Source organism: Cyprinus carpio, chromosome B24 (assembly GCF_018340385.1).
Source record: "Cyprinus carpio isolate SPL01 chromosome B24, ASM1834038v1, whole genome shotgun sequence".
Classification (NCBI taxonomy): Eukaryota; Metazoa; Chordata; class Actinopteri; order Cypriniformes; family Cyprinidae; genus Cyprinus; species Cyprinus carpio.
Window position 1 is genome coordinate 952,822 of NC_056620.1, and position 14,826 is coordinate 967,647.

Here is a 14,826-nt window from a genome sequence, read left to right on the forward strand (position 1 = left end):
TTTACGGGTTGTGTGTGATTGCAAGCACATATTCCGGGTAATCACCTGGCAGTGTGAAAGGGGCAAAATCTAGCGACCCGGGAACAATTGCCGGGACACATTACCCGTGTATTTTCCGGAATCGCAGTGTGAAAGGGGCTATGGAGAGTGAATGGTTTTCACACTGCTCGAGTTAAACCAATGGCACACAAGGAGCAGTGGGAGAAAATAGATAGACTACTCCAGGAAGTAACCACGCATATTTATCATCAAGTATCACACATGAGACAAGCAAGAGAGGCAGCAAATGTGAATTGGGAAATAGATAGACTGATTGGCTGAATGAAGCTGCAGGAAGTAACAGAATTATTTCAGAAGATGCATGATGACTTGAATCATCCGAGTGTGAATATGATTCAAATGGAGCTTAGATTAAGGAATTTAAATATTCCTAACTGGCATACTCGATACAGAGAAATAAGGAAAGACTGTAGGATTTGAAGAAAATGTATGACCTCAAGAGGATGTAAGGACAGTGAGCTACTCGAAGCATATCAATCTCAGGAAGTTAGTACTGATTTTGCCAGACTGCTTCATCCCATGACTAAGCAGAAAAACTGCTATTTTTTAATAGATAATCACAGCAAGAAAAAAATGATATGGGCTATGAAATCTGCTCAGGAGGTGTCACGGTTGGTAAACCGTGATCTCTGGGTGTTGGCACTTTGTGGTGAAGTCTGTGTGTTTCGCGTCTGCACTGATTAGTTTGTGGGCGTCTCCGTTAATTGTCATCAGCAACAGCTGTCACTCATTACTCATTCCCTTTATATTGGCTTGTCTCACGTCTTGTGTTTGTGAGATTGTTGTTTCATGTTGCTTACCCTGTTTGTTTGGCTTCAGTGTTGTCTGCGTTGGATGTTCGTGTTTCCCGGAACCTCATCCACTCTACGCACTTCCACTCAGCCACAAATACTTACCTTCGGCTCTATTCCCCCTCAGTTCCTGTGCCATCCTCTCCTGCTGCCTTCTCATCGTCATCATCCGGATTCCTCACCACCTCACCACCATCTTGGATTTTTGTCTTCCCAGCATCATTGTCTTTTCCCTGTTTGTTTATTTATTTTCAATAAAGAACCATAATTCACTATTGTTTCCAGTGCTTCCTTCACCCAGCCGTCACAGGAGGAGAATGTAGTAAAGTGCTTGGCAGAGTGGATAAAATGGCGAGGAAAGATGGAAAGTTTGCGAGCTGACAGAGCTCATAATATATCTGGAAAATTACTTTAAAAATTTGCAAAGATAATAAGATAATATTAACGAAAAGCGTAGCCTATCATCCAGAATCTAACGGAATTGCGGAAAGAGCAATTAAATCTGTTAAGGAATGGTTTGCAAAAAACAAGGAACAAAGAGAATGGCACACGTTAATTGACGAATGTCTGTTGGATCTTAACAGGTGCAACAGAGTGGAGCCCGTGGAAAAGGAAATAAAAAGAAACTCGAAGTTTGATGTAGGAGACCAAGTTATTATAACAAGGAGACGAAAGGTAGGAACCTTTTCTGAAGGTCTGGGGACAGTTGATAAGGTTAAAGCAGTAACAGGATCAAATACGGTAGAATTAGAAAATTACGGAGTTCAGAGTAATAAAGATTTAATTAAAAAATAAGAAATGGAAACCATAGTTAAAGTAATAAATCACAGGGGTTTAATCCACGTGGAGCACAACAGACACGGATCGAGAGCATACTCATGGCTGGAAACAGATAGAACGCTTCCTTGGCTTTGACCAACGGGACAAATATTGAAAATTAAAATGGAACCAATGCGGAGCTGGAGAAACCGCTATTGGATTTTCCAGTACCACCTTGGTTGAGGTCAGTGAATTATTGATATCTGGATTGTGGATACTGGTACAAGGAATCAATAAAAATCTCTGGTGGCACTGTATCTTTAGTATTTTGCAAATTGCAAGAATATTGGTAATGGGAATCATTAGTAAAATAGTTCTATTATGTCATATGTATTGATCTCAGAAGGATGGAGCAACATAATAGGTTTTCCAGGAATAGTGGCGCTAGGAATGCCCAGCGCATGCAAATTTTGTATTGATATGACTGCAAAAACTATTGAAAAGGATCATTTTGTCTTATGGTGTGAAATTGCAATAACTATATGTACTGCAGTGTATCTTATGGGAGTGTTATTGATTAAACATGGCAAAGAAGCAAATCTATGGATAATAGTGGGCATAATAACTTTAAACTCTTTTATATTGGGATGCTTACTAAAAAATGAAGACATTATAATTTTAGGAATTATGATTTTAATGAGTAGATGGGACAAAATGAAAAAGAAAATAAAAGAATGTAAAGAATGCTGTGTGAGACTGGCAAATGTGAACTTAGCCGATTGACTCTCTGCCTAAATTTCAGATGGAGAGTGCAACAGGGGAATATAAAGGCATGGACCATAAGCATAAACAGACTTGTTATGGATGTGGAAGTTCAACAAGAAGATTATATTTTGAATTAGTAAATTGTCATCGTTATTGCTCAGAATGTATGAGTAAACCAAATTACAGTGTGAAAGATGCAGCTAACAGGGAGGTACCTATCTGGAGTCAAGTTCATAGTATGAGCTCCACAGACATAAGATATGACAGAGGAAATTAAAAAGAGAATGGATTTAGTGAACTGGAATTAGAGAAAGATCATCGGGTGGTCTAGGTAATACCATGGTGGATGAAGCCCTGTGTCCTCGGTCGACAGTATATGAAGCCAAACGAAGGACTAGGACGTTCACTAATAGTACTTCAGTTATTTGAGTTTCTGGGACAAGTAGTACAAGAAATTTGGAATGGTAAAGAATCAAAGACAGAAATGGTTATTGTCAGTACAAGGATTCATGGTTTGGCATTCATTAACGGCCTGTGGATTTTTTTACAAGGCTGCGCAGTGATGATTGAAGGAATCGAAGGAATAGCCAGAATGTCCTTAGGATAGTTTCATGAGTTGATCTGGGGTCAACCGGAGATCGTAGAAAGGATAAGGTTAAATTTTGTATTCTTGCGAGCCTGGGTGGAAAAGGATGGGAGAGTGATTGTCTTCACTATTGCGACCTATGCTCTCAATGTCAAATGCAGAAATGTTAATCCATGCTTTTATGACCTCAAGGTTAGATTATTGTAATGCTTTATTGGGTGGTTGTTCTGCACGCTTAATAAACAAACTCCAGCTAGTCCAAAATGCAGCAGTTAGAGTTCTTACTAGAACCAGGAAGTATGACCATATTAGCCCGGTTCTGTCACCACTGCACTGGCTACCTATTAAACATCGTATAGATTTTAAAATCTTGTTTATTACTTATAAAGCCCTGAATGGTTTAGCACCTAAGTATTTGAACAAGCTCTTGTTACATTCTAGTCCTCCACATCTGCAAACTCAAAATTCAAAATCAACTGCGGGCGGCAGATCCTTTTCCTATTTAGCGCCCAAACTCTGGAATAACCTACCTAACATTGTTTGGGAGGCAGACACACTGACAGTTTAAATCTAGATTAAAGACCCACCTCTTTAACCTGGCTTACACATAACACATTAATACACAATTAAAAGGATTTTTAGGCTGCATTAATTAGGTAAACCAGAACCAGGAACACTTCCCATAACACCCGATGTACAAACTACATCGTTAGAAGAATGGCATCTACGCTAATATTAGTCTGTTTCTCTCTTATTCTGAGGTCACTGTAGCCACCAGATCCAGTCTGTATCCAGATCAGATGGTCACTACTTGGTTCCTCCCAAGGTTTTTTCTCCATTCTGTCACCGATGGAGTTTTGGTTCCTTGCCACTCTCGCCTCTGGCTTGCTTAGCTGGGGACACTTCATTTGCAGTGATATCGTTGACTTGATTGCAAATGATTGCAAAGATACTATGAACTGAGCTCGATGATGACATCACTGAATTCAATGATGAACTGTCATTTTGCATTATTGACACACTGTTATCCTAATTAATGTTGTTCAGTTGCTTTGACAAACAATCTGTTTTGTTTAACCCTCTGGAGTCGATTAACGCGTATACGCGTTTTGGGGTATTTTTTCCTGATAGCCCCGAAAAGAACTTAAATTACACTTTCAGTTTTGATCGTACAGATAAGAGCAATACATCAATCGAATCTGTAAAGGGTCTACTTTTCTTTGTATACAGACATAATAACAACAAAACTTTGTGCACTTATAAAATAAAAATAACAAACAAGGAGTGCTGTCTGCTGCCTTTGTCTGCGCTTATCTTCATTTACAAACACGTCATTAAAATGAACTGTAACTCAGTGAATACTCAACGAAGAGACATGGGAGATATATCTATAGAAAGCCTGACATGTCTACTTTTAAACTAAACAAGTGCTACCGAAAACAAATATTCTGTGATAAAGTAATCCATATGAAAACAACGCGATGTCCGTTTTTCACGTCTCCCTTCATTATATTCTAATGCGACCACGCCCCCGCGCTGAACGCGCCTTTCAGATTCAAATGTTTCACTGAAGCGCACGGCTTGAATACGCCCACACAACAGAAGACAATGCAGCGAGACTGTTCTTCAAGTTTTTTTTATTTTACTGTTTGCTTCGCGATGATAGGAATAAGACATAATTCACCCCAAAAAGATGTGATGTGGTTGAGGATTTGAGATTTGGATTTCCTCAGAAAAAAAGAATGAAGCACTTTATTCAGCAGAGATCTGTCACGTAACGCACACAGACAGGTAGATCCAAATGCAGTATGTTTTATTAGGGCAATCCAAAATCATAAACAGTCCAGGCAGGGGTCAAAACCAAACATAAACAGTCCAAAACATGAAACACGAACATCCACCAGGGAACCAGGAAAACGCAGGGTGACATTCAACAAGGACTCCGTAACAATGACAGAAACAACCAGGGATTTATAGACAGGTGCAAACAAGGTAAGTGGTGACAGCTGAACACAATGAACAGTGATGAACAGATAAGGCTAGTGGGAAATGTAGTTCAGAAGGGGGTGACAATCAGGGGAAGTGAGACCTCTAGTGGCCACCCAGGGAGACACAGAACAGACACTGTGACATTAGCCCCCCCTCTAAGGAGCAGCTTCCAGATGCTCCCCAGATAAAAAAAAAACAAATCAAAAAGACCAGGAGGGAGGTGGACTGGTGGAGGTAGAACAGGGGGAGGGATGGCGGGCCAGGCCCGTGTAGGAGAACAGGGACCGGCCGTAATGGCTCCACGGCAGCCAAGGTGGATCAGACAGTTCAGGGGGCCAGGGTTGACCAAAAAGTTCAGGGGACCACGAGGGACCAGACAGTTCAGGTGGCCAGGGTGGACCCGAAAGTTCAGGGGACCACAAGGGACCAGGCAGTTCAGGTGGCCAGGGTGGACCCGAAAGTTCAGGGGACCACGAGGGACCCGGCAGTTCAGGTGGCCACGGAGGATCAGTCCATCTTAGTTGTGCAGACAGCCAGGGAGGAACTCGCCATTTGAGCAACCAGAGCGGAACCTGCCCTTCCGGTGTCCCAGTGGAGACGTGAAGGTGCTCTGGACGGCCTGTGGAGACGTGAAGGTGCTCTGGACGGCCTGTGGAGACGTGAAGGTGTTCTGGACGGCCTGTGGAGACGTGAAGTACCTCGACCTCGGGAACCATCTCGGGCACCGCAACGGACAGCGCCTCGGGCACCGCATCGGGAATGGCCTCGGACCCTGCCTCGGGCACCGCATCGGGAACGGCCTCCGCATCGGGCACCGCCTCGGCCATTGCATCGGGCACCGCCTCGACCTCGGGCACCGCCTCAGTCTCGGGCATTACATCGGGAACCGTCTCTGGCACCGTCTCTGGCACCGCATCGGGCACCGCCTCGGCATCGGGCACTGTCTCGGCATCGGGCACCGTCTCGGCATCGGGCACCGCCTCGGCCTCGGGCATTGCATCGGGAACCACCTCGGCCACCGCATCAGGCACCGCCTCGGCATCGGGCACCGCCTCGGCATCGGGCACCGCCTCGGGCACCGCCTCGGCCTCGTGCATTGCATCGGGAACCGCCTCTGACACCGCCTCGGCCTCCGGAACAACATCGGGCACCGCTTCGGCACCAGGCACCGCCTCGGGAACCTTGGGCACCTCCACCTGGACGACAGCGGCCTGCTCGGGAACGTCCTCCTGGACGGTAGCGGCCTGCTCGGGAACGTCCTCCTGGACGGCAGCGGCCTGCTCGGGAACGTCCTCCTGGACGGCAGCGGCCTGCTCGGGAACGTCCTCCTGGACGGCAGCGGCCTGCTCGGGAACGTCCTCCGGGCTTTGAGGAATGGCTGACGCCTGTCTCCCCCCTCCTGCGGCCTCTATGATGGCGTGCCGGTGGCTCCTTGACGGAAGACTCAGGCGTTGAGTCAACCATCTTGTCTGCCAACACAGGTGTAGATTCGACCATCTTGTGCAGTGGTGCTGGGCTGGCGGTCATCTCGTGCTGTGGTGCTGGGCTGGCGGCCATATTGTGCTGTGGCGCTGGACTGGCGGCCATCTTGTGCTGTGGTGCTGAACTGGTGGCCATCTTGGGCATTGGCGCTGGCTCAGCGGCCGTGATGTGAACACTCCTGGGAAACTCTGGGATCTGGCACATCCTGGAAAAGTAACTTAATACTGTCTCCGCGGCCATCTTGGGCTGTGGCGCTGGGCTGGCGGCCATCTTGTGCTGTGGCGCTGGGCTGGCGGCCATCTTGTGCTGTGGCGCTGGGCTGGCGGCCATCTTGTGCTGTGGCGCTGGGCTGGCGGCCATCTTGTGCTGTGGCGCTGGGCTGGCGGCCATCTTGTGCTGTGGCGCTGGGTTTGGCTACCATCCTGGACTGTGGTGCTGGCTCAGCAGCCGTGACATGAACACTGTTGGGAATCTCTAGGATCTTGGACAGCACAGAAAAATAGTCCAAGAATGTTTCTGCGGCCGCCGTCTTGTCCGAAGACACAGGCTCGGCAGACGTAACGTGAACGGTCTCAGGAACGACAGACGTGTGCTTCCTCCACCTTCTCTGTCCGTGATGGAGAGACGGCAGTTCCGATCCGTCCCTCACGAGCCCAGGGTCGAAGGGGGGCCCTGGTGGAGAGCGATGCCGGACCTCCTCTCGACCACTCACTCCTCTGCGACCTCCCCGGGTCCCACGAAAAACGACCAGACGGGTTCCCTCGAACCCACTCCTTCTCTCCCCCGCTCGATGGCAGGGGGAGAAACCTCAAAAAACATACTGCTGGATCTAGGTTAGACGGAGTCCTTCTGTCACGTAACGCACACAGACAGGTAGATCCAAATGCAGTATGTTTTATTAGGGCAATCCAAAATCATAAACAGTCCAGGCAGGGGTCAAAACCAAACATAAACAGTCCAAAACATGAAACACGAACATCCACCAGGGAACCAGGAAAACGCAGGGTGACATTCAACAAGGACTTCGTAACAATGACAGAAACAACCAGGGATTTATAGACAGGTGCAAACAAGGTAAGTGGTGACAGCTGAACACAATGAACAGTGATGAACAGATAAGGCTAGTGGGAAATGTAGTTCAGAAGGGGGTGACAATCAGGGGAAGTGAGACCTCTAGTGGCCACCCAGGGAGACACAGAACAGACACTGTGACAAGATCATAAACATGAGTAAGTCTCTTTTTATTTATTTATATACTTGTACTAGTTTTCACATAACGTGTAAACATTTTACTAGTTAGACTTTTTCCAAATACTTTTTCCAAACTATAATTCCTGACTAAATGTATAATCAAGTGAAATATTATGAAGTTTCAATAACAATATACACTACTATACCATTCAAAAGCTTGATGTAAATAATATAAATGTACCAATAAATGTAACTGTAACAAATGTAACAAAGGGGACTCAGGAGGCCATGGTAGGTCTTCCGTGTCCTTAGCCGGCTCCGCCACGGGCATATGCCCCCCCCCCAAATTTTCTTTGGGAAAACTGGGCAACTTGATGGGTGCTCTGGAGGAGCGGGCACTTGAGGGCACTCTGGGACTGGCGCCGACACTGGAGCAAACTCTGGGGCTGGAGCCGACACTGGAGTGAGCTCTGGGGCTGACTGGAGATCCAGAGCCCATTCTGGGCTTGGCTCGGGAACAGGAGACCATCCTGGGCTTGACCCAGTAACAGGAGCCCATCCTGGGCTTGACTCAGGAACAGGAGCCCTTCCTGGGCTGAACTGGGGATCGGGAGCCCATCCTGGGCTTGATTCGGGAACACGAAGCCCATCCTGGGCTTGACCCGGGAACAGGAGCACATCCTGGGCTTGAATCGGGAACAGGAGCACATCCTGGGCTTGACTGGGGATCAGGGATGCGCTTACGTGGTGCTGGCACTGGAGGGTGCTCTGGAGGAGCAGGCACAGCAAAGCGCTTTCAAGGACCCGGCACTGGAGGGCGCTCTAGAAGGCGCTTACGAGTTGTGGGCACTGGGGCTGGAACCGACACTTGGGCCACATTAACATTTGACGGGCTTGTCATATTAATGTTCAATGGGCTTGCCATATTAATGTACAATAGGCTTGCCATATTAACCAGTGGGCTTGCCACATGAGCCGGCAGGCTGGGGTGAGCCACTTGGGTGAGCAGCGAACGGCGGTGGTCTTGACCTCGGCGAGACCAGCTGATTTGAGTCGGGAATGGCCAGTGGGCTGGATGGCGAGCTGGTTCTGGTTTGGGGCTGGACATTCACCAGACACCGGTGGATACCTTCACTCCAGCTCACTCCTGTGGTGTCTGGGAGGTCCAAGGAGCGATGGTAGTTGGCCCTAATCAAGAATAGAGAGTTAAGCGTCTCGTCGTCGAGCCCCGTCCACACGGCGAGGCCGCAAAACTCCACAAAGTCCTCCAGCGGGAGATCTCGGTGGGCCAAGTTATCAATTCAGTCTTTTAATGAATACAATCCACTAACCATCCGAGTAACATTAATTCAACACAATAGCAGGAAGGCGCACGATGAAGGAGGATGAATCAAAGGAGCCTTTTAATGAATACTTACCATCAGAGTAACATTAATTCAGGACAAAGAACAGAATTAAGCCTTGTGCGCTCCTCATTTGAGAGTCACACTCATGGTCCTCGCGGTCAAAAGTGACTGGACACCTGAAATGTAACTTTTTTCTTTTTTTTTCTCAGTAAAATCAATCTAATATATTTTTGTTCAATAATATTTTTTCTTTTTTCTTTTGTATTTTGAGAGAATTTCATGTTACTAATTAATATTTATGCAATAATTATGATAAATTTTTCCCATTGAAAATAGTACAAAAAAATTGTTTTTCACATTTTAACATTATTTTTCAATTAATGCAGTATTTCAGATTAAAATAGAGACTAGTCCTTTAAAATCCAATTTTTGAAGGCAGATTAGCACCACCTTCTGAGAGCAAAAAAAAAGAAAAACCTGTAATTTCATGGTGTAGCCACTAGATTCCTGTATAGGACTATATAGAGAGGCTTGTGAATTCCTTAGTTGTTTTTATACATAATTGTTTACTTTTATTAGGTTGTGGATTTAAACGTATATTACAGCATTCTCAAAGACTACTTTTTGTCAAGGTTTATATTTTTTGTTGTTTTAAATGTTGATTTGAAGTGTAGTTTTTTTTGCATTATTATTACTACATTCAAACATGAACACAGAAAGCACTTTGTTACACAAAACATTAAAATTCTATAAAAATGCAACAAAAATTAACAGGAATGCTTTATCAGAGCTTAATCCTGATCTGATTTTAACCTCTTATTTCAGTCTTCTGACTCATTTTGGCAATATGATTATAGTCATACCTATTCATTTTGAGTATGTATAATTCTGTATGTGTGTGTCTGTGAGTGTGTATAAGTAAGTGTGTGTGAGTGGATGTAAATGTTTTACACTCTTGATGTTTTAGAGTGTAACCCCTTCCCTGCTGTCCACTTTTTTACTGCATTGTAGTTGAATTATTGATTTTATTTTACATAGTTGTAGTGTTACAGTCACACCAGTTCATAGGTGTGTATGTGTGTTTACAAGTGTGTGTCCGCTCGTGTGTGAGTTGGGGTGTTGATTTTGCACTCTACTGTAGATGTTTTAGAGTTTCACCCCTTCATTGCTGTGTAATTTTTTTTTCTGTATTTTGGGGGATTTGTAGATTGTACTGTAACAAATTAGCTCAAAGTGAGATGCACATAATTAATCATAACGGGTTATTATTAACTACATTCATCTTCAGGGATTACTTGTAGCATTATATCATTAATAGTACAATAAAATGATTTGTTCGTCCGCAGGGCGGACAGTGTTAATCGTTTATTGACTCTAAGTAAAATTATTTCTCTGGCTACGAAAAATAATTTTACTACTAATACATTGCTCCCAGAGCATTTAACGAAACCGGAACGTTAAAGTGACCTCGTCCTGTGAGCAGCAAACACAGACAACCAAGTGTGAATACATATGGATGTTTATTAAAATACACTACAGGGGAACATACAACATCTGACTAGACACAAACATACACACATTAAACATAGATGCCAACGCAAGGAAGGCATGGATAGAGAGAGAGAGAGAGAGAGAGAGAGAGAGAGAGAGAGAGAGAGAGAGAGAACACACTGCAGAGCGAGGGACAGAGAGAGAGCGAGAGCGAGCGCTCACGCGCAAGAGAGTGGAGAGTCATGGCAGTATTTACTCATAAACTAAATCACAACCTGTTAAGAACCATCAAAGAATCTCATCACCTTAATTTAAAGGGGTCAAAGCCTAGAAGCGCATTTAAATAGTTAACAAGCAGTTACTTTGCATTGGTTCTGTAGTTGCTGAGTAAAGTGTCCCGGTGCATGTATAATGCGTAGATTCCTGTTGAATCCTGTTAGGAGTGAAACTTTCGTCATTTCATCCATGGGTTGACTGCTCCGAAGTGAATCAACAAAGTTGCTGAAAACTGCCAGAAGAAGGAAGGGGAGTCGCGAGGTGTCCAAGGTGATGGGTGTCTCCAGGGAACCGCAAGTTAAGAGAAGATGCCTTTTGGGTGTGGAAGAGGTTTTATCTGGTTTCCCAGGAACACCCCTTTTGGTTGGATTGACCAATAACAAGGAATATAGTTTCAGCGGGAAAGTGTTTCTTTGTCTCAATGACACCTGATTTGAATATTTTATTAATGGAGTGATTAACTGGTTATCTGGTAACCCAAACTATGGTGCAAATAGTATGATGCATTTTAGGCTCACATAGTAGAGATATTTAGCTAAGGCAAACTGAGAGGTTTAATTAGGTACCAAGAAAGATATGCAAGACAGATAGAAACATAAAGATACATTCTTATGTGTGAATATAGGCACTTAGAGGTAAACTAACACAACTAGAGAATCATAACTATGCTAATAAGAGCTGGGAAACATACAAACACACAGGAATATATCGTATACATTTGGAATGGCTTATATCCTGAGTTAAATGCAAGAAGGTTTGAGTGTGTGTGTGTGTGTGTGTGTGTGTGTGTGTGTGTGAGAGAGAGCTGGCTGCTCAGCCGGGCCCATTAGGTGTCTGGCATCAAAGGCTATCTAGTTATCTCGGAATGTGTTTGAAGTTGGATGGGAGACCTTAAAAGAAGGTCTGCTCAGTATCTTCCAGATAATGGGGTAAACCTTGCCATTAAGCACTCATATAAATGTATACTATGGGGCCAGATTCTGTAATTTATATGCAAATGTCAAAAAGCTAAAGGAATCCCTACAACATAAAGCCCAAATGATCGTACATGATCTTAAGCAGATGCTACAGTACACACAAAAACGTTCTGTATTTTTGATTTTTTTTCCCCATTTCCAATTAATTTCCTATCGTCGGTCATTTTTGACCGAAGACCATGAGTGCGACTTTTTTTTTAACGACCACTTAGCTTTTTCTAATCATGCCCACATGTTTTTTGGTGTTCACATACCAAGTGCCATAAAAGTTTCATACCATTCTGGTGAAGCTACGATTTTTAAAAATTCAAATTGTAAAATTCGACTGAAGACTGCACAAGGGTTAAACTGAAGCCTTTTAAAGAAAGGGAAAAAAAGGAGCAAACAAGATGATTAATATAACACAGGTGAACTATGTAAGGCTGCTATTCATCGACTATAGCTCAGCTTTCAATACTATAGTCCCCATCAATCTAGCTTCTAAACTCATGGACCTCTGCCTGAATTCTTCACTATGCAACTGGATTCTTGATTTCCACACCGGCAGACCTCTAGTGGTAAAAGTAGGCCAGTACACCTCCAACTCCATCACCCTGAACGTAGGAGCCCCTGTGTCCTGAGTCCCCTGCTCTACTCTCTCTACACACATGACTGCGTGTCCTCCCACAGCTCCACATCTATAATCAGATTTGCTGATGATGCTGTGGTTCTGGGCCTCATTTCCAACAACAATGAAGCCGCATACATGGATGAGGTAGAGAAACTCACATCATGGTGTCAGGACAATTGTCTCTCTATGAATGTGAGTAAAACTAAAGAGCTGATTGTGGACTTCAGGAAGAGACAGCAGCAGCCTTACACTCCTCTTATAATCAGCGAGACCCCTGTGGAGAGGGTGAGCAGCTTCAAGTACCTTGGTGTAAACATTTCCGAGGACCTGACTTGGACTACCCACATTCAAACTCAGGTTAAGAAATCCAGGCAAAGACTGTACCATCTGCGTCAGCTGAGGAAATTCAGGGTCTCGCCAGCAATCCTGAAAACTTTCTATTCAGGGGCCATAGAAAGTGTACTGACTCAGTGTATCTCAGTGTGGTATGGGAACAGCTCCAGTCAAGACTGCAAAGCCCTGCAGAGAGTTGTGCGCTTAGCTGAGCGCATCTCAGGGTCTGCTCTCCCCTCTCTGCAGGACATCTACCTCAAACGCTGCAAAAGGAGAGCTGTTAAAATCATTAAGGACACAAATCATCCTGGTAACTCTCTTTTCATTTTACTGCCATCTGGTAAGCGCTTCCGTAGCCTGATGGCAAAAACTGAGAGACTTAGGAGGAGCTTCTTCTCCCAGGCCATCAGGCTTCTAAACTCATACTCAGTCTCTTAAACTCTACATGACTTCACTTAATTATCAGTAAGATACTTAATATACTGAAATTGTCACTTTCACACAGCAATTTCTGTAATTTTTATTTTTATTTACTTTTTTTTTTTACCTCTATTGCTGCTATTTAAATACCCTGTACAACCTGTTTGCACATTCTCCTCTTGTACATTCCTGCTCATCTTAATATTTTTTAAGTCTACAGTATACTGACCAGGGGTCTCATTTATAAAACTCTCCGTAGATTTCATCCTAAAATTTTATGTAGGCACAAAAGCTAGATTTTGCGTACGCCCAAAAGTTTTCAGATTTATAAAACCATGCGCACGCCAGAACCTGCACAAAAATCTCTTTATAAATCCCAGTCGGGGAAGATTGTGCCTACGTGCATTTCCACCTCATCTCCTCCCCGAAATAACCATATATGGAGCTTACAACGCCTAGTTTTACTATGCATAACCTCATCTGCATATCATTTCCATGCAAATTCCCATGCACGTGACACCAAGTTTAACACAGAAACAGTATGGAAAATAGTATCCTTGCTATGTTTTAGAATAAATATACGAAAATATCCATAAAAACAAAATGGTTTCAAATAGTTCTCAGATATTTTAGATGATCTCATTCTTTTACACTGGCCAAATAGAATTTCAATTATTTCAAATTAAATGTATGCAGTTTTGCTGATAAGATAAACATATTTTAGCTTTTTTAGTGGAAACCAATAAGCCCATATTTATTGCAGTGTACTGTCTGATTCGGTGCGTCACTGACAAAGTATTGTAAAAGGGAAACATGCAAATCTTACCGTTTTCTCCTAGTTATGTCCTTCAAATATAGTGGAATTTTTCATAATGTTGTAGAGATGTGTTTACACGACATTAACACCTCCGTGCAGCTGTGGTTGTACAGTAATCCAGCAGTGTCCGCTATAATATCGCAGTAAGTGCACATCATCGATCATTGTTCTCGCTAAAATATTTCGCATAACATGTGATCTGTAGTTTAGTTTCAAGATTAATTACTGTGCACTTATAGCACTCCTCGCTGTCATTAAAAAATAACATGTCACAGGAAAATTATGTTTATTGTTAATGAAATTATGCAATTATGTTGTTTGTAAAATTATGTAATATCAGTGTTAATCTCCAAATCGTTGAGTGGAATACTTAATGTAAATGTGTATTTCGACATGAAAACAGAGTTTAAAATCGTTGTTTACTTCATTAATTTTCTCAGTCCATGAAAAAAAATTAGTACGCATGGTCTAGAATGTCCGTACAGTGCGTTGGGGGCAACAAATTCGACCCAAATGAAATCCCAGGGGGCAAGGAAGTCGACCGGAAGTTGAAGTCGGCCGCGTGCCGCCATCTTGTAGCAGAATTTCACTTGCGTTAGCATCCCATTGACTCCCATTCATTTTTGCGTCACTTTGACAGCAAATAACTTTACATCTGAGGCGTTAAAAGACTCCATTTGTCCATTATTTATTTCTAAAGATACACGACAATGTATAAAGGGCTCCATTACCTTCTATGTTACATTATGGCCCCGTAGAAACAGTTTTTGTAAAAATAGGCTAACGATTGCGTCATAACCACTCGACTCTCTGTCGCACATTAGAGAAATTACCGTACAGACAGGAGGAGAAGCTCGCAGGCAATCGGGGAGACGTCAAGAGATATGGCGTACTGGCGTTACATTTTAAAATACTATACAAAATAATTAATCA